This window comes from Pleurodeles waltl, chromosome 10, assembly GCF_031143425.1.
Source record: "Pleurodeles waltl isolate 20211129_DDA chromosome 10, aPleWal1.hap1.20221129, whole genome shotgun sequence".
Lineage (NCBI taxonomy): Eukaryota > Metazoa > Chordata > Amphibia > Caudata > Salamandridae > Pleurodeles > Pleurodeles waltl.
In genome coordinates this window covers 280,538,329-280,558,989 of record NC_090449.1, presented here as the reverse complement: position 1 = coordinate 280,558,989, position 20,661 = coordinate 280,538,329, and positions in this window count along the sequence as shown.

Below are 20,661 nucleotides of genomic sequence, written 5' to 3'. Positions count from 1 at the left end.
AAGGTTCTGGACTCACCAGCACTGCAGGTGGAATCTAGTGGTGGCAGCAATGTAGAGTGCTGTAGCAAAGATGTTCCTCACATACCCCTAGATCTGGTACCTAGGTTCCAAGAGGGGGGTGACATACGTCAGTGATTAAAGGAATATGAGAGGGCTCTGGTAGAGCGCAGGATCCCTGAGAAAGATTGGGGAACTGGTCTAGGGAGCTTTATTCCTGAGGAGGGGAGGGATGCCCTACTGACTATAGAAGAGAGTAACAGGGAGGGGTACTCCACTGTAAAAAATACACTGATTGTGAAGTATGGTTTTTCCCCTGAGGAATACAGAAAAAGGTTTAGGGGTGGTAAGAAACTGTCCCACCAGTCTTGGGAGGAGTTTGTGGACGATTGCTGCATTGCACTAGATGGATGGGTGAAGGGTAGCACAGTAAACAATTTTGAAGGGCTGTTCAATCTGATTGTCAGAGAGCACCTGCTTCGTTGTTGTTTTTCAGAGTTACGCCAACACTTGTCAGTGTGTGAGCTCTCTGACCCCAGGGAGCTTGCAAAGGAGGCAGACTTCTGGTTGCATACCAGAGGGTCTGGTGTGGCATTAGGGGGTGTTCCTAATGAGAGTAGTCTAGGTGTTTCCCAACCAGGTGTGGTGGGAAAGGCTTGTGTCCCAGGTAGGTCCCAGTGTATTGGGGCGGGTAAGGCACCCCATGTCCAGTCTCAGAGGAGAGGGAATGGGGTTGGGCTGAGGCCCAGGGTACCCGAGCCCCAGTCCCAGGTCCTGGAGGGTTCCATGAGTAAACGCCAGGAGGTGAGCCTAGCCTGTGCCGTAGGGCCAGCTGTTCAGAAGGATCCCATTTTGTCATTAGGACTTGGGCGGGTGGCTGGTGATAGCGTTCCGCCGGTCCTGGTGTCTGGTAGTCTCGCTCTACAGCGGAGGAGGCGGAAATCCAGGCATAGGTTTGAGAGGGGGCTGCGGGCCCCAGTGGAGAACCTGGAGTGTCAGGGGTCAGCTCTGAGAGCAGAGCCCCCCAGGAATGACCTTGGTGAGACCATTTCTGGGCTGGGGGGAATCCAGACTCTGTCAGATGGGCAGAGGTCAGGAGACCTGCGCCAGCTAGACTCTTGTGTGGCCCTTGGGGAAGGTGTTTCCCTGGTGGGGGGTAGGTGTGCCCCCCAGGAAGTCCTGGTGCGCCAGGCAATGATTCAACCGCAGGGTAGTGACTCTGGGTTGGATTACCAGATTCAGGGGGTCAGCTCTGATCTGGTAGGGGTAGGTGTGCTCCCAAGGAAGTCCTGGTTCGCTGGGCAATGGTCCAGTCTAAGGATGTCGTCCCTGGACTAGATAGACAGGTTCAGGGGTAAACTCTGACCTGGTTGGGGGGGCGGTCAGTGTGCTCATCCCCATGCGAAACCTCTGGTGGCTTCTCCTGAGGTGGGGAGACGCAGGAGTCTAGAAGTGGGGGTCAGGGAGGGGGAAGCCCGCCCAGGACCCCGGTGCAACCCAAGGGTGTTGTCCCTAGGTTGGGTGGTCAGTCGCCAGGTAGTGATCCTGGGCTGGCGAGAGAGTTGTGCAGGCTGCTGTACCCAGCACCCTGGCAAGTGCGGATTCTGGTGATACCCCTCCTAGGAGAGGAGGGCAGGATCCTAGAAGGAGGGGTAGAGGGAGGAGAGCCTCGCCTCTAGCCCCTGTAGAACCTATGGGTGCGGACCCTAGGTTGGTGGATCAGTGGCAGGGTAGAGCACCTGAACTGATTGGAAATGGAGTGGAGACAGGTTGCTTTGCACCTGGGGCTACCGCCCCCCACTCGTTATGGTTTCAGAGACCAGAGGCTCCTAGACGGCCTGGGGCCTGGTTCTGGCCATTGGCAGCTAGGGAATCCCCGTGGGTTGGTCTACGCTGCCTGGGAAGCATTGACAGAGAGATCCAAGTGGAGTCAGGAAGGCGTAGAACTGGAACATGCCCCTGCTATTGTGGGCCTGGGTCCTTGTTCTATCGCCCCAATCAGGGAAGTACATCAAGGTATTGATTGTTCTCCCCTGGTTTTTGGCTGGTAGGGGGTTGTGTCGGACTTTTTGCCTTACGCAGGGTCATCCCCAGTCTTTTTGCCTCCTTCCTCCTGGTTTTTCTGACCTATCGCTGTTGGCTCTAGGACTCTGAGCACTTCATCACTGCTGACCAGTGCTAAAGTGCAGGTGCTCTCCCATCTAAAGTTGGTATGATTGGCTTATACCTAATTGGCATATTTAATTTACCTATAAGTCCCTTGTACAGTGGTATCTCTATACCCAGGGCCTGTAAATTAAATACTACTATGGGCCTGCAGCGCTGCTTGCGCCACCCACTGAAGTAGACTTTTAAACCTGTCTCAGGCCTGCTAGCGCAGGGCCTGTGTGCGCAGTTTTCTGCCACAGGGACCTGGCACCTAAACTTACTTGCCAGGCCGTGGACTCCCCTTTTACTACATGTAAGTCACCCCTAAGGTACGCCGTAGCTAGCCTTGTGGGCAGGGTGCCATTTATGTAGAAAGGCAGGACATGTGCAATATTGCATGGCCTGTTCTGGTAGTGACAAACAGCCTAACTTGGTGTCTCAATGCTGTGGGTGCTGCCTTCTCATAGGATTGCATTAGAAATGCCCTGCCTTATGTGTAAGGGAAATTGTCTGATTTATGAGGGGTAGCGTAGGCGTGTTTGGTATGGTTGTGATGGTGATAATAAATACTGCTTACTGGTGTGGGTGTATTTTTTATTACTATCACAGAAATGCCACTTCTAGAAAGTGAGCATTTATCTGTACTTATGACTCTGGTGTTTTGCAGCTTGACTCCAATCCACGTCTGGGCAAAGTGACAGTTGGGGCTTTGTGCATGCTTTTCAGATAGCCTGTACACAGGTAGGGTGGAGGTGTCACAGAGGTGCATCTGCATACTGAATAGTCTTCCTGGGCTGAGAGAAGGGAGAGGCGGGGCACACCTGCATTTGTAAAGACTGTGCCCTGGCCTCACACAATAGGGTCGTTAACCCCCCACTGATGTTTGGAGCCTGTGCTGAAAGGAGAGAGGGGGCACTCCCAGAACCAGTTGTAACTGGCTGGAACCTCCTCTCCCTACCATTGTAAAACACTGTAAGAACTGACTATAAGTACAGGGGAATTTTCCCCACAATTTGGAGACTCTTGGAATCATCTTGGAACTGGACACCAAAGGCTGAAAGGACTCACCAGGAACCGCCATGGACTGCTGCTGCTGTGCTGACCTGTGACCTGCCTGGTCACTGTGAAGGACTTGCCACTTGCTGCCTTTCCCTTGTGCTGGCCTGTAGCTGGGCCCTCCACCTGAGGACCTTGTCTTGAGATTCTGCTCCCCAGGGGCAGGGTGCTGTGGCCCCTGACCCCTGCATCGATTTCTTCACGAGGGGTGTTTCTCTGTGGTTGCGGCTGCCATAGTGCTGATTACAGCACGCTTATGGAGCCTTGGGAGCTCGTAGGCTCCTTGCTGCATTGTGCCCCTTTAAATAAGATCACTGCAGCGGCCCGGGAAGTTGGAAGAACACTCGCGCACCGCATCGGGTGCAGGCGAGTGTCTGCTCGGGCCCCAGGAGGGGTCCGATCTTCTTGTGGCTTCACAGCAGGACCAGGGGAAGGCGCGGGGAGTGCCCCCTTCCCCCTGGCCTCTGCCTTAGGAGCAGGACGCTGCTTTTCTGCTGGAAGGTAAAACAGGCATTATTGTGGCCCCCGCATGGTGGAAGGGCCAGTGGAGGCCGGGGGGGGGGCCCCAGAGATCGCAAGCTCCCGGGAGGGGCCTGTCATTAAACCGGAGGGGGTGCGTGGGTCCCCCCTCCTGCCTTAAGTTGTTTTTGCTGGCTTTGGCCCCCCTCATGAGGGCCGGTTGAGGCCCTGGGGGGCCCCCAGTAATCACGGTCCCCAGAGGGGCATGTCTATAAAAGAGAGGAGGTGCATGTCGCCCTCCTCTGACCCCAGAGTATAAGGGAGACCCCCGTTTTGCGCATAGGAGCGCCGGGGGCCTCATTGTTCGCCTTCTAGGCACTGGAGGTGCCTTTTTCCAATCAAGTACTGTTTAAAGGACCAATATAGTTGCAATCCAAAGTTCTTTCTACAGACTTTTGTTTGATTCATATATTACCTACCTGCGTTTGATGTTTTTACATATGTGTATGCAAATGTTCCTTTTAGGGACATGCTTGCTAATATGTTTTTCTAACTTGCCATATGTTTTCTAATGTTCCTACTATGGGCATTTTATGATATTCTTATGACAAGTGCTGTGATGTAATAATGTGTTTTCCTGACTACTGCTTATGTTGCAGAATACTGAGTAACCTGTGTGTTATGTGTGACTACTGCTAGTTTGCAGAGTAACTAATGTGTAACGTTCTGACAACTGCTAAGGTAGCAGGATAGTACAGATATGTGATGTTTGGTCTGATAATTTCCTTGTGTACAATACAGTATATTTTCATATAATCTGGTGTTGTGTTTCCTTTGTGGTGGGGATATTGCGTCACGTCTGTTGTGTGTGTTGTGCAAACGCTTTACACATTGCCTCTGGGTTAAGCCTGACTGCTCGTGCCAAGCTACCAAGGGGGTGAGCAGTGGTTATCTTGGACGTGTAACTCCCTTGCCCTGACTAGAGTGGGTAAGTTCTGCCTGGCTGAGGTGCATACCCTAGCCAACCAGAAACCCCTGCAATGTATTCAGCTGCCTTTGTTGAATGCCCATATAAAGGGCATTACAGTGATCTATCCTAGAGAGTATCAATGCTGTGATTACTATTTTTGACAGTCAAAGGGGATAAAAGAAAGGATCTTTCTCAAGGCCCCCAAAGTAAAAATCCTATTGAATATAATTCCCAGATACCTGACGTTTGTGACCGGGGAAGGAGGGAGGCCTAGATCTTGAGGCCACCAAGAAGGATTCCAGAAAGAGGTATAATTTCCAAATAAGATTACCTCTGTTTTATCTGAGTTTAATTTGACACAGTTGTCTCTCATCCAACCAACTACCTCAAGCATGCAATTCTTGAAGCGTTTTGCAGCTTTGCCTGGGTTACTCGAAATTTGAACTACTATTTACATGTCATGGGTTTATGAAATTGCAGAGAAACCGAAAGATCTAATCAGGTTGGCTAATTGCGAAACATATATATTAAAGAGCATGGGCTTAATGAGTACCCAGGGGGTTTCCACAGGGCAGTGAAAAAGAATTGGAAGTGCAATCTCGTAAAAATACTGATTTTTGTTGGTGAGAAAAGAGCTCAAAAGGTCCTGAACTGCTCCAGCAATTCCTTTGCTTTCTAACCCTTCAATGAGCCCCGAATGACACAGGGTGTTGAAGACTGTGAGTAGATCCGAAAGGATTAGTGCTGCCTTTCCCCCTTTGTCCACATTAGTCTTAAGTTCTTCTGTTACTGCCATTAAAGCAGATTCGGTGCTATGGTTTTTCCTAAAACCATATGGCACACTATCCAGTACTTCATTATCATCCAGAAAGGACAAGAGTTCTGAATTTAGATGTCTCTCTAACATTTTTGCTGTCATGGGGAGACGAGAGATCGGTGGTTACTGAATTTGGGTAATTTACCAGAATAGGCTGTGAATCTGCAAGTATTTCATTAAACTTATTTACATTGATGTTTTGCCAGGCCCGAGCTTTAGTAATCAGTGGGGTTTTGTTGACAGACCTTTGACAGTAGTTTTTAACGTACTCACTTTATGATCAGACCAGGTAAGTGTTATAACTGATCAAAATACAGATCTGGATTGCTGGAAAAGATGCCATTGAGAGCATGGCCTGTTGGGAAAATAGCTAGATTAACTAGTTCCTTACGGTCAAAACAAAGCAGATTATTATTCAGTCTCCTTCTTGGTTAAGTCTTCTAGGTGAAAATTAAAATCTTGAAGTTAGGGAGCTGCATACATGATTCAGTGAATAAATTAAGTGAATGTAGAAAATTAGCTTCAGGGCCAGGAGCCGGTAAATTAGCAGACCTCGTTGTAAAGAGGCTTGCAGTTGAAAATTAGTGCCTCACAACCTATTTGAGAGGCAAATAAGACAGAATCGACCAAAAGAAGGTGCACTGTTTTTTTTCTGTTTTCCATTGTCAGAAATTATTTGCATTCCTGTGGTAGAATGGTTTTACATTTTTTCTAGTGCTTTATATTTATGCGGCTCTCGTCTGTCTAAAAAATCGATTTGATTACACCTCTGCACAGTATTTGAATGATTACATGTGCTTCTGTTACCATCTTTTATGTATTATGCTTTTATGAGCGCACAGGCATTCATCTGGAATACCCAACGTCCTGCAAAGCATGTACGGCTGTGTCTGATATTTATGATTCATTTTTTGCATAATTGGCAGAACGAATTTCCTTCTTCAACATTTCTCATTCAAAAGTGGGAGTAATGTCAGTATCCTCTTACTTTGTACATTCATGTCTTCAGTTCTTCGGAATGATTAACTGTCATCTTCGTATTGTCTACATGATTTATCTTCTCGCTAATGTTTCATGAAAGTGAGCGTTTCACTGACCCCATATCCCAAATATCCACGACAGGAGTTTTGACGTCAGAGGCTATTATCATAACAATGTGTATTGAAAAACGTACAAATCAAAATAGTTCATTAGTCTGCATACTCAAATGTACTTTGGCCATATTTACAAGAACTGGTGCATCGCTGAGGTAAAGCAGTGATGCGTCAGAAAAACTTGTGCTGCAGTACAACTGTTTCCAACACCAGGAATGCATTATATTTACAATATGGCGCACTATGGTGTAAGGTCCTGTGGTGCATAAAAAAAATGATGCATCTGTGGGAGGGATGTCATAGTGAAAACTGACGCATGTGCAGCAAAAGTGATGCATGGCTGCTTTGTGGCACGTAAAGCAATGCAAATCAGCCTTGTGCCACATTTGAGTGCATAATGCGTCAGAAATCCTACAAAAAGTGACACATTTACAAAAAAATCCCCATACATCTAAAGGGAAAAATGGAGCAGGCAGCAGCAGACAGGGCAACAGCCCGACAACCCCAGCACCAGCCAGGATTTCCAGACAGAAGTCCATAGGAAGAGGAAGAGTAAATTTAGTGAGAAGGAGAATCAAATACTCATAACAGAGGCGACAAAGTATGAACATTAACTCTTTGTCACCTCCAAATTGCCATTAAGGAAGAAAGAGGCAATCTGGAAGTTCATAGTGGATTAAATCAACAGTGTAGGGCAAGTCAAAAGGACAGTGACAGACTGCAAGTAGCTCTGGCATGATTACAAGAGCAGGACCAAGGAGAAACTAGCCAGCAATCTGAAGGCAGACCGGAGGAAGAAGACCTGAGGTCCCATAAGAGCTGACATCTTTCGAGGAATAGGCGGCAGTAGTCATCCCAGCGGAGACGGTGGCAGGAGTGGAAGGACTCAACAGTGCAGCATATGAGGACCAACAGACCTACCGGGTAAGTAGCAAAAAAATTGCCAAATATGTCATGCTCTGCAGCTCAGAATGCTACGTTCCTGCGCTGCACTGTGCTGAGTGCAAGGGAAAAGGATTGAAATAGCCACATATCCAGTCATACCTCAGAGTAATGTAAGTCAAAATAACCAGTTACATATTGCACAGTCAAGTAAAGATCCGTCATGTTTGTTCCGCAATGTGTGGTGTGCTACACCAGTCCTTCTTCCTCTTTCTGTAATGGGACTCACTGGGCAATGTATAACATTAGTGACCAGAACTACAAGTCTGACAATACCAAGCAGAAGATCTGAGGGAATATTTACAACAAAGTGGCACAGGGCACTTGCTGCGCTGCCCTGCGCCAAAGGGAAAGGGCAGAAATGCACCGTATTTCCGAAATATGGTGCATTTCCGTCCCTTCCCCCTGCACTGACGCACAATTGGCTGTCTAGCGCCAATGCAGGCATCCTTGCACCATGGTGTGAGCATTGCATGTAGGATTGTGTTTGGGCAGGAAGGGACGCTTTCCTGCACAAAAATAATCCATGGAAGTGTTTTCCTCGAGTCTGTGTGTGCTGCAGAATGCAGCACATATGGAAGGAGGACAAAATGAGGAGAAATTAAAATATTTCTCTTCATTACGCCTCCCCTTGGAAGGTGTAGTATTTTGAATCATTCCCAGGTTTACACATTCTTGTAAATCTTGGAATGCGTCAAAACCCATGGATGTTGTGTGGGGAAACCCACTGCAACTCCCATAGAATCCCCGCCTGACGCAGAGTAAGGCAATGCTGTGACTTGCGGTGCCTTACTCCACATCTATGAAGCCATGAAAAGCCATGCAAAGATGCTTTGTGAGGCCTCGTCGATATGGTTATGTACTCTGCGCTGCCAGAGTGTCAAAAAAAGGGAAGCAATGGTGGCGCATGGGGCTTGTAAATATGCCCTCTAGACTGGAACACCACAACATGGCAGGACAATGGAACCCTGAGCACCCTTACTTGGCTAAAACACCCCTTTGCACCACGAGGCTAATGTGTTTGTCTAAGTGTTATTCAGCCATATCTGGACTGCAAAGCAATGGAATGGAATGGAGTGTCAGGGTATAAACTCTTCATCTGAGAGGGGAGTCTGGTGTTGGACGTGTAAAGTATCACCACATAGGAGAATGTGAAGAGCAATGTCCCTAGACACTAGCAGTAAACTACATTGCACACTGCTGCCCTGATGTGTGGGGTGTAAGCACACAGGTGTGGCCTGCCGTGGTAGCAAACATCTTAAGTCCCGTTATGCACAAAATCCTAGGGGGGGATTCAAGTGATGCATAAAATCAGTAACATTTGTTTGTTCAAACAATAGATGGAGTGCAATACTGGAGGGCCCCTAGTAGTGCTGTTCAATTTAGGTGTGGCTCAGCACATTGAACTGATACTGTGCTTGAATGGGGGCACATTGCATAGCAAGGAGGTGAGAAATGGCATGTGTACTGCAAGGTAGCCTGAGCAATACACATGCACTGCTGTGTCTGATAGTGTCACACTTCATGACATAGATGAGGGCATAGGTGTACTTCATCCTACATGTGATGTGGACCAGGGGGAAGATGTAACACGTGTCAAGAGGGACACAAGAACAAATCTGGTACCAGCATACATATGTCAAAGCAGGAGCATATCAAACAAGGAATTTTGAAGTGACAGGATGAGCCGGGGTGCCACACCAATGTGCCTGATTCTGTGATTGTTGGAGGCTGAGAGGTATTGGTCTAGTGTGTGTCAAACCAGGGTAGGTACATGTCACTGACTGCAAAAACTACTAGAATGTGTGGGTACAGCTTGACATTTAGCCCTCAAATACAGGTAGCCATGTTGGGCAAGTGATAAATCATATTGTAGGGTCTGTGTTTGACAGTAAGTGGAGTCCCTGACCCTAAATGAGGATTGCCAGAGGAGTCATGTACACATACAAGTGAGTGTGGCAGAGTCATACAATGTGTGATACCCTTCAGGTAACCAACTCTGGCAATTATTGTATGAGGCTGGCCTGGTTTGTAGTGGTTACCACAGGTATTTATTCCTTATACGAGGTCAAGTTATCCTTTATTAGTGAAATGTAGTCAGTGTCTAGAAGCCAGGCTGTCTAGAGGTAGCTGTAGGCAGAGCAGCCAAGGCTAAACTAGGAGACATGCAAAGCTCTTGCAACACCACTGTAGTCACACAGTACTCACACACATGAAAGACAATACTCAGTGTTACCAAAAATAAAGCTGCTTTATTTTAGTGACACAATGCCAAAATGACTTTGGATACTATACTCCCTTAGGAGGTAAGTAAAGTACACAATAAATACACTAGTAACCAAAAACAGGTAAGTAAATAGTCAGAAAATAGTGCAAACAGTGAAAATCACAATAGGTTGCAATAGGCCTAGGGGGAACGCAAACCATATACTAAAATAGTGGGATGTAAAAGTTGGTTTCCCATCTAGGCATGGAGTGTGTAGAGGGGCCCTAGGAGTATAAGTATAAGAAAACACCAAAGGTAAGTAAAATACCCCGCTCTAGAGCCCAGGAAAGCAGGAGTAAAATACAGCACGTTTCCTAAAAATACACTAGTGATACTGTGATACTGTGATAGAAAATAATGCAAGAACCAACAGAGACTGCAAGACACCAGCAATGGATTCCATAACCTGAAGACCTGTGGAAGAAGGGGACCAACCCAAAGAAGCACTGCAGAGTTCAGGGAGAACAGGAGCCCCTGATAAACAGGATGAAGGTGCAAAAGAAGAACCACCAATGAGAAGACAAAGTCAGTATTGCACCAAAGAAGACAGATGCGGGTTCCTGGTTGGTGCAGAAGATGTCCTATGCCGGATGGATGAATGGAATCTGGTTTGCGTCGCTGAATTCTGCCAAGAATCCTTGGCACGCACAAAGCTTGCGGTTTGCAGAAAATGGCGTTGCCAGGGACCAGGAGGGACCTGGTGGCCTCTACCACGGAGGGGGAGACAAAGGGGGCTCTTAGCAACTCAGAGAGCCCTCTGAAGACCAGGCAGTGCACACAGGAGTCCCACAGCACGGGGACAAAGGAGGAGTGAATGGAGGCCCACACAACAGGACACCAAGGATTCCCAGGATACCGGAGAACCACACAGGAAGCTGTGCTTCGAAGGATGGAGTGTTGGAGGCCTAAGCTGTACTGGGCATGAAGAACGTCTTGGAAGGTTGCACACAAGCCTTGACAACTGCAAGTCACGTGGTGCACGGGGGCACTGTCTTGCCTGTAGAGGCAAGCTCTAACCTCCACCAAATTTGGACAGCTGGACGTTGGGACTGCTGCAGTCACTTTAGTCCACCACCCGTGTCACTGGATCCACACCTGTCATCTGTAGAGGGGACCCAAGCCACCGGTCGTCGCTGTAGAGAGGTGCCTGCTGAAGCAGGGAAGTGATTCCGTCACTCCCTGAGAGATTCCTTTGGTTCTTCTGGTGCAGGCTGAAGACAAGCAGTCCTTGGAGGATGCACGGCCTGGAAACTGTTGCAGTTGCTGGCAGGAGCCGAAGATTCAATTTTGCAGAAGTCGTCTTAGCCTTTTTGTTGCGGTTTTGAAGAGTTGCTGGAGCAGTCAGCGGTTTATCTGTCAGTAGAAGATGAAGTAAAGGATGCAGAGGATTCCTGCTGGAGTCTTGCAGTCTGAATCTGAAGAAACACCCAGAGGAGAGACCCTAAATAGCCCTGAGGGGGGATTGGTCACCTAACCAGGTAAGCACCTATCAGGAGGGGTCTCTGATGTCACCTGCTGACACTGGCCAATCAGATGCTCCCAGAGTTCCCTGACCATCCTGAAAACTAGATCACAGAACCCAGGGACACTCTGGAGGAGCTCTGGGCACCACCCCTGGGATGGTGATGGACAGGGGAGTGGTCACTTCCCTTTCCTTTGTCCAGTTTCATGCCAGAGCAGGGACTGGGTGTAGATTGGATTATGCAAGGAGGGCACCATCTGTGCCCTTCAAAGCATTTCCCGAGGCTCTGGGAGGATACCCCTCCCATGCCTGTAACACCTATTTCCAAAAGAAGAGGGTGTAACAACCCTCTCCTAAAGGAAATGCATTGTTCTGCCCTCCTTGGATTGAGCAGCTCAAGTCCCAGGAAAGCAGAAGCCTGACTGTGAGGTGGCAGCTGCTGGGCCTGCAGTGGAAACCTCAGAAGGCTGGTATGGCAGTTCTGGGGGTCCAATGTGGAGCTCCCAGAGTGCATGGGATTTTCCAATTAGGAGTGAAATACTGGGTACCAGTATGTAAGTACAAATTTGGAACCAGAGAGATCATAAGCACTGGAGGTCTGGTTAGCAGGACTCCAGTGACACAGTTCAGCATACTGACAAAAACAGTGAAACAGACTGACAAGTAGGCCACAAACCATGAACACTGGGGTCCTGGCTAGCAGGATCCCAGTGACACAGTTAAAACACTGACAAACACTGAAAAACAGGCCAAAAATGGTGGTAACCATGCTAGAAAGAGACTACTTTCTCACAATGATGAAATGGGGTGAGCGTCAGTACTAGCAATCTACCTAATTTGACAGGGCCTATCCTCTCAAAGTTAGCAAACACTGGCCACTGTTTTTCACAGATAGCACAACCATAGTAAGTATATGCACTTACACATTCATGGAGTGTAGCAAGCTTGCTAGCTGTGTAGAGTAGTGTGGATGCATGACCAATAAGATCCTTGCCTACATGAATGTACAATGTGTATGAAAGACAACACAACAAGGTAGACTGGTGTGGTGTAGTATGTGTAGGGCTGACAGCATGATACAATTGAATACATCAACAAACCTATATAATCACAAGAGCTTTGGCCTGAGTAGTGGCCACAGGGAATGCATGGCAACCTGGTGGTTTAGTGCAATGCGGCACGGCAACCTGGTGGTTTGGTGCAATGTGCACAGTAGTGCTGTCAATACACGAAAACACATTATGTACAGCCATCATGAAAAAGAAAGCTAATATGTGGACCTTACCTCAACTTACCTGCAATAGCAGAGCAGGCCAGCAAGCTGAGTTACTGTTTTGCAATGTGCAGTATGACACAAACAATCACCCTTGCCACACAGTGGTGTGTGAACAATGAACAGAGACTGCCATCTGAAAGCCAACTACACTGCCACATCCCCTCAATACAGACAAGTCACAGCGATACTACACATCAATGTTGAACTGAAATTGAATGAGGATATATACTGTTTGTCAGCCAGACTACTCATGTCAACGTCAAGCCTAGATCACCATTGACATATCTCCATTTTATTTCAGAGGGAGCAACTGTTCCTCCTGACCAACTGCCTGTCCTGGATGTCCAACCTGCTGCCAATGACATCCTGCACCCCCTATGAACAAGGACACTTTTCAGCAAATCCTGGATTATATTGTATCACCTTATCCAGTTGTGGGAGGGGCTGACAGTGTCAATTGAGTCTCCAGAGGAACCACCTATAATGGGACCTATCCCATCTGCAAGCCCCAGGCCAGCTCTGGATTCTGAGGAACCCCAGGTAGTATTTCAACACCAGGCGGTAGGAGTCCAGTGGCAGATGGTAGATGAGGTGCAGATGGGTATGAAAACCAATGCGGGCATCCTAGAGGGAGTCTGTAGGTGCCTCAGTCCAAATAAGGACACCTCTGAGGTAATAAGAGGCACCTACACTCCTCTCCGGATAATGGAACAGGCCCTGTCTGGCATTGCTGGTGTCATAAGGCAGAGGCAACAACAAAAGCCCTGCTGATGTAACACCAGTGAGGTTGCCACCAAGCAGGGGTTATACGCACCACTCATCAATCTATGGAGCAGAAGCAGGACTCCATATATTACAACAATGGCTGCCTTTCACTGTGTCATTGTTGGTGTGCTGACAAGCCAGCAGGCCCTTCTCAGCGCTGTGCTGCCTTCCTTGTTGGCACAAGCAAATGCTGCTGGGTACAGTGGAGACATATCTTCAGCCCCTGATGTGTGTGTGCCTCAGATGCCTTCTGCATGAATATCACCCTCAGGGGAGGCACAACACACATCAGAGGAGGAAGATTTCACCTGCATGTTGTATGTCTGTTGCTGATTGGACTAAGTAGCCCATGGTGGATGTGATGAACCAAAAGACACTTCCTCAACAGGGTCACCAATTTATAATTCTGAGATGATCAAGCTGATTAGCATCCCTGTTCACCACATCTGCCCATCTGTGCTTCAATTGGCGAACAGTGTGCTCTATGCCAAAAAATGGCTATTTGCCAGTGGACTTTTACCCACTTCTCCTTGCGCTCTTTGGCAGGGGGCCCTTGACTGACCCTATTCCCCGTAACCATGATATTGGGGAGGTAATAGGTCAACCGCAAAAGCAGGCCCCCAAACTCACCTTCGGGCAGGTACTTGGCTTTGCCATTCCCCACCATGTCCCTAGCTACACTCCCCACCCTTAACAGTAACTAAACAAAAACTAACCCTTATCCCATCCCTAAAAATACAAAACACCTAAATAGACTTACATCCAACAATACAATGACAAAAACTATGCAAATGACAAATACAATGCACAATTAACAATTTTTACACACATCAGAGAGAGAGCACAGACATTGAAAAGACCAAAATTTGCAAACCAGAGCAAGAGCAAACATGAAACACCTTCAACAGCCAGCACTGACAATAACACTGTAAGTGACAGTGAAAGCAACTTCACACTTCCTAGTACTCAGCATCGCAGAGCTATTGTGTCCTTTCCTGGGTGTATCCTACCCTTTTTCTACAAATGGGTTGTGTTTTCCGACGCATCTGTAGAGAATTAGCCATTGCGTGATTAATGCACGACGCATGCCAATGCACAATGCATTGTTTTTGGCGCATTGACATTGATGCATGGCTTCTGTCCGACATGCGGGTTCAATGCGTCACGCAAATGGCCAATGCATGTGTTAATATTGACGCAACTAGCCTATTGTCTGTGGTACAGTGTAGTGAATTATGTAATGCAGGGACACACTTCCAGGACTCACTTTTCTTGCTCATCTTTTCTTAACTGCATGCTTGAAGACTTTGGATGTGCTGCATGTATTTGTTAAAAGTGCTCATATGTGTGACTCATGGCATTCAGATTGTGGACACTATGACTGACAATAAATTTATGTGAAAAACACATACATATTGTGAATTGTAGAGACCTTTACATAATTTTTATGTATTACAGTTTGTAATATGTTTGGGTGATCATAGGTAGCTGCATAGTAGGCATTTTGCTTTCCCATATATACCAGGCCTATGCAAATCAAATTCACATTGTTATACATGATTATGCATAAAGTAAAAAAAAATCATACTATCTGCATTCCTGCCATAGGATATGTTATGGATGCAATACACACTTCTGACATACTGCTTCTGCCAGTTATCAGTGTATGTGGCATCCAGCTCACAGATTGACTGTGTAGATGTGAAAGGTATGGGGTTAGGCCAATATGACACCTGTTATTGTGGAGAAGAAATCATTTACCAGACTAAAATACACAACTACCACCATATAATGTTGTGGTACTGACACATCTGCTGTACGGGCTTAGTGTCTGGCACAATATGTGTGGCACATGCACAAAACACCTGGAAAAGTGTTTTTTAAAACTGTTTGCCTTTTAGTTTGGTTATCACAAGGCCAGCATCAGTAGGACAGACAAGTGTGATGAAACCCAAGTGGTAATATGTTTCACATTTTCCCGCAATACATTATTCGGCACCAGAGAGGAGATAAGCGAACTTAGAATGTGTGCAGTTATTCACACCAAATGGTCATACATACATTTACTGACAGATGACACCACTCTAACCTGTAACGCATAGGTGCGTGCTACCTTGACATGAGTGATATTCCATGTAGTTAGACCGTGACATCTTATTTATACTTTGATTTTCTTTGTGTCATGTTTCAGCAGCACACTTAGGTCGAGCACCAGGACCCACAGCATTGTTTGTTTAACAGTATGACACACCAACACGGTCACATTTATTCCTGCATGTAAGAGTAGAATCCTTCCCTAATGGGGCAAGTGTGTCTGCAACTGTGTCTGCATTGGGCCTAGGTAGCCAATCCATCCCAGCATAGCTCAAGAGTCAACATTTATCCGTGTCTGGCAAGATACTGTACTTATCTTGCTATGTCTTAGCAAACATCAATGTAGCACAGGGAGACTATTTCGGCTGCACTGTGTGACCATACACATTATGGAGGTCATTACGACCCTGGCGGTCGGTGGTAAAGCGGCGGTATGACCGCAAACAGTCCGGCGAAAAAAAAAATCAAATTATGACCGCGTCATCTGCCACTTCACCATTCCGACCGCCATAGCGGTGAAGACCTCTGGGCTGGAGATTGCCAACGGTATCAGGACCCTGCATACCGCCATGGATCTCGGGTGGTTGGGAACCGCCATGAGATCCATGGTGGTAGGCACTATCACTGCCTGGAAATTCCTTCCCTGGCACTGATAGGGGTCTCCTCCACCCCCGCTACCCCCCACGAAACCTCCCCCCACCCCCCCCACCCCCCTGCTACCCCCCAAAGGTGGCACAACCCCCCTCCCCACCCCAACCCCGAACATGCACATATACACACCCCTACACGCACCCCCCCAACATGCACCTATACACACCCCTACACGCACACATATACCCCGACAACACATACCCGCACACATACAAACAGACATGCACACCGTCCGACCCGCACACATTTCCCATACACACAGCACCCCCTGCACGCATAGACTCACTCACCCCCTCAACACTCTCACACGCACACCCCCATGCACGCACACAACACACAACACCCCCCCACCCCCTTTCCTAACGGACGATCAACTTACCTTGTCCGTTGATCATCCGGGAGGGGACGGGATCCAAGGGGGCAGCTCCGCCACCAGAACACCATCACCAGAACACTGCCACACCGAATCATGGGACGTGATTCAGTGGGCGGTGTTCTGTTGACGTGGCAGTGGAGGTTGAGCAACCTCCACTTTCCCGTCGTCCGCCAGTATGGCTGCTGGCGGCTTTCCGTACGAAAAAGGACAGCGGCCTGCCAGCGGTCATAATACCCGGCGCGGAAGACCGCCACCACTGGCGGTCTTCAGCACGGCGGTACCTCGGCGGTCTTGCAAAAAGACCGCCGAGGTCGTAATGACCCCCTATATGCCTCTCTTTTTACACTCACAGGAAAACATGTGAGCTATACTGTGAATGGCCTAGGTAAGCCGGCAACATACATCATTAAGTGCATGACGCACACTCAGCCAATAAACACTATTTGGTGCCACATTCCCTTTGGACAGTGGCAGAGAGTTTCTTGCTGAACACACTGTAGCAGCACACATAACCTCTGCATGTGCAGACAGTTACACATTGTTATATTTTGGTTGTGAATATCTTGGCCAGGTCTATGTGTGCCACACATGGCGTTGTCATGATTACATACAACATGAAACATGATGTAAATTTGGGGAGATTGTGTCACACAGTAACAGACCTTGGGAATAGGTGAGTTAACCATCAGTCATGCTTGCAGTAAGACATGTTGCAATAGTCCATTGTACTACAGATGTTCAATCAATAAGATGATGGGAGCTCTGGGGAAAAGGAGAGGAATGCACCATATTTCAGTAATGCAATGCATTCCTGCCCTTTTACATTGGTGTAGGACAGCACTACAAGAAGACTTGCAGCACTGCCCTATGCCAATTGCCCATACATATGCACACACACACATAGGTTGTAGACTATGGCTCACATGATATTGCTGTTTGCAGGTAGACGCATCTTCATGGACAAATCCATTCCTGCATGCAATACAAGCATTCTTGCTCCATGGTGCATGTGGGCCAGTGTTGTACAGAAACAGCCAAGGAAACTCCAGCACAGGCAAAATGGCATGTATGATCTGCATCATATTATGTCCAGCACATTACTTGCCTTCTGCTTTCACACATAGCTATCTGTGCTGCACTGTGCCCATGCTCATTACATGCCCCTCAGTTCACAGGCATAGGACAATTAGGTCATTATATTGACCTCCAAAAAGTGTCAAGCTGGAACAAATGTCAACGTACTACACACCCACTCAGTCAATGCACACTGTTTACGTCTACACTCTCTTTGGATTGTGGTAGGATGTCTGATGGTCAGTACACTGTAGCAGCACATATACTCTCAACATGTGCACACTGTCCCACATTGTTGCCTTTGGTGTGTGTCTTCCCAAAGCACCTGTGTTTGGCACATGGTGTTGATATGTGCACATATTTTGGTCTACATGATGTTGTGCTGGGTGAATGTAACACCTAGCTACAGACCTTTGGGATGGGCCAAATTCAAGTTGATGAGATGTGAGTATTTTTATGTTGACATTTCATACACAAAGTTAGTGTTCATACATTGATTTACATTTTGCAAAAATACATTAAAAAAATGTTTATGGCCATCATGATACATCACATTTATGTGAAGAAGTTCTGGACAATGTGATTACGTGGCAATTGTTGGTACAGTTTCAGCTCTGTCTTCATCCTCAACCTCATCGTCTTCTTCCTGCTCGATATGGGCCACTACCCATGGGACATTAGTCCTCACACACGTTCTCGAGAATGCAACAGACTAGTATCATTTTGAAAACCATGGGTAGGAGTATAGTAATCCCCCTCCTGACACACCACCGAAAGGAAGACTTCAGGACCCCAAACAGCCTTTGAACGATATCCCTGATCTTGGCCAGTGCTTGCTTGTAGTTGTGTTTAGCCTCTGTATTGCAAAGGCATCTTTTTACCATGTTCACCCCCATATTTTATTGTTGACTGGTGCTGATGATGACTGTGCCCTGAGCTCTGTTAGCCATACCCAGTCCAGTGCTCTGTTAAAACACACACATGTAATAGAGTACACTAGATGCTAGGGTACCCTTCCAATTGGCCTGACAAAGCCTGTAAGTCGATAGTATATGATAGGGCTAGGGTATACAATCTGCCTATAATCCCCTTGTATGTAAGAGGGCATGGAGATTAGAGACCCAGAAGAATTTCTGCACTTGCCTGTGTACACTGCTGTGCTTTCTGTCCTACTAAATACAGGCCTGCCTTGCAGTCTGTCTTTAAAAGTTAAATGCATAACATTTGCATGACAGCCCCTACAAGTCCCTATTGAATGATATGGCAAGGGGGTGCCAACTACCTATAAGACCCTAGTACATAATAGGGCATGGAAGTAGAGGCCCAGCAGAATTGCTGCCCTTCGCATGTAGGCACTGCTGGAGGTTTTCTGTCATTTTTAAATGCAGCCTGACTCTGCAGACCGCATTTAAATAGAAATAGTGTCCCAATTCAACATTTGTGCTATGGGCGCTTTAAATGTGATGATCTACCTTATTTTCACATATTAGTTACCCCTGGGGTCTCCACTAGGTGTCCCCGGGGTAGGGGGGTCACATACCTATAAGCAGGGGCCTCAAAAAATATGTTTTATAAAACCTAGTGAGGGAAAATCATTTTCCCTCATTATAGATACTGGCCTTCGTAGGCTATTATTGCAATCTTGTATTTAATTGTAATTATAGTAAGAAAAAGCACAGAAAAGTCATTCAATGACTTAAAAGATTTGTTTTGATAAATCCAGCAATCTGACATTGGTAAATTTATCACAACCTGTACAGAAAATAAGTTATAAGGCTTTTCTTTCTGTAATTGGAATTCCAGCCTTCTGATGGTCCCCTCTGATTGGTCAGTGCTAACAGGACTAGCAGAGCTGCTTGATTAAGAGATAAGTGGCTGTCCAGGGGAGATCCTATCTATTGGTGGGCAGCTCTGGGGCTAAACAGGAATGCCAGAGCAGGGTGAGGGGTAATAAAACATACATCCTCAAAGGGGAGCAGGTCAGGCGGGAAGGCCAGATCACCTAACCCCACCTTCTGGACTCCTCAGCCAGATACCAGGCTTAAGGAAGGAACTTGCAGATGTTGGTAGGAGGAGAACTATGGAAATGAGCCACACTGGGGGATGGTTTAGTCAGCTCTTACTGCTCTGCTGAAATTTCAGCTGCCATGGATTTTGGAAGAATGGTGCTTTCTGGACAGGAATATGCCATACTTTGGAGGAAGTTGTCATGCATCTGGGTGTCACTCAGCATTCTGTTGACTGTTGACTGGGAATAAATATGTGAAAGGTGGATAGCCTCTCAGATCTGCTGCTGAAAGTACAAGAGGAAGATGGACTGCCCTGCTGGAATCTGGATCTTCACCCTTGGCCTGCACTTCTGAGTGAACTGCGCCTGCTGCACAATCTGGTATTACAGACCTGGGGACGGCGCCTTGCTTCAAGAAGGGCTCAGGATTGGACTCCCCAAAGCTACAGTTTAACAGAGTTTCACCTGCATCATCCCGAGCAAGAAACCCCAGCCTGGAGTGCATCCAGTGGACTTTTAAGGATTTGGCCAGATGCATTGTGGGAATTGTGGTCCAACTTTCCAAGAACCATCCAGGAGATACCAGACCCTTGTATTTGTGTTTTGGACACTTTGTACCTGCAAGAAGGACTTCAGGAAACACCTCCTGAAGTTTGGAGAAGTTTGGAGAATTTTGGTAAAGTTGGTGCTTTGTGCTTCTAAGCACTAGGAAGTGTTTATTCTTTAAGAATCATATCTCCGGTTCTAAGGACCAACCAGGAGATTCCAGACCCTTGGATTTGTGTTTTAGACTTTTTACACCTGCTTCAGGACTTCAGGAAACAACCCCTGAAGTTTGGAGAATTTTTGTAAATTTGGCACTTTGTGTTTCTAAGCACTAGAAAGTGTTTATTCTTTAAAAATTAATATCTCTGATTCCCTACATTGGATTTCTGTTGTTTTGGTACATATGTACTCATAAGAATATAACCTATTTTTATAAATTGGTGTGGGATTTTTATTTTGTGTTGTGTCTCACTTATTTACCTTATTGGTGTTTTTGAATACTTTACACTCTTCTCTCCTAAGTTAGGCCTGCCTGCTCGGTACAGCTACCAAGGGTTGAGCTAGGGGCTAATTTACTGAGACCTTTACTGAACCTATATTTGGTTAGTGGCCTTATTGTCAGTGGTAGGTTCACACTTACCACTACTAACCACTTTCCAA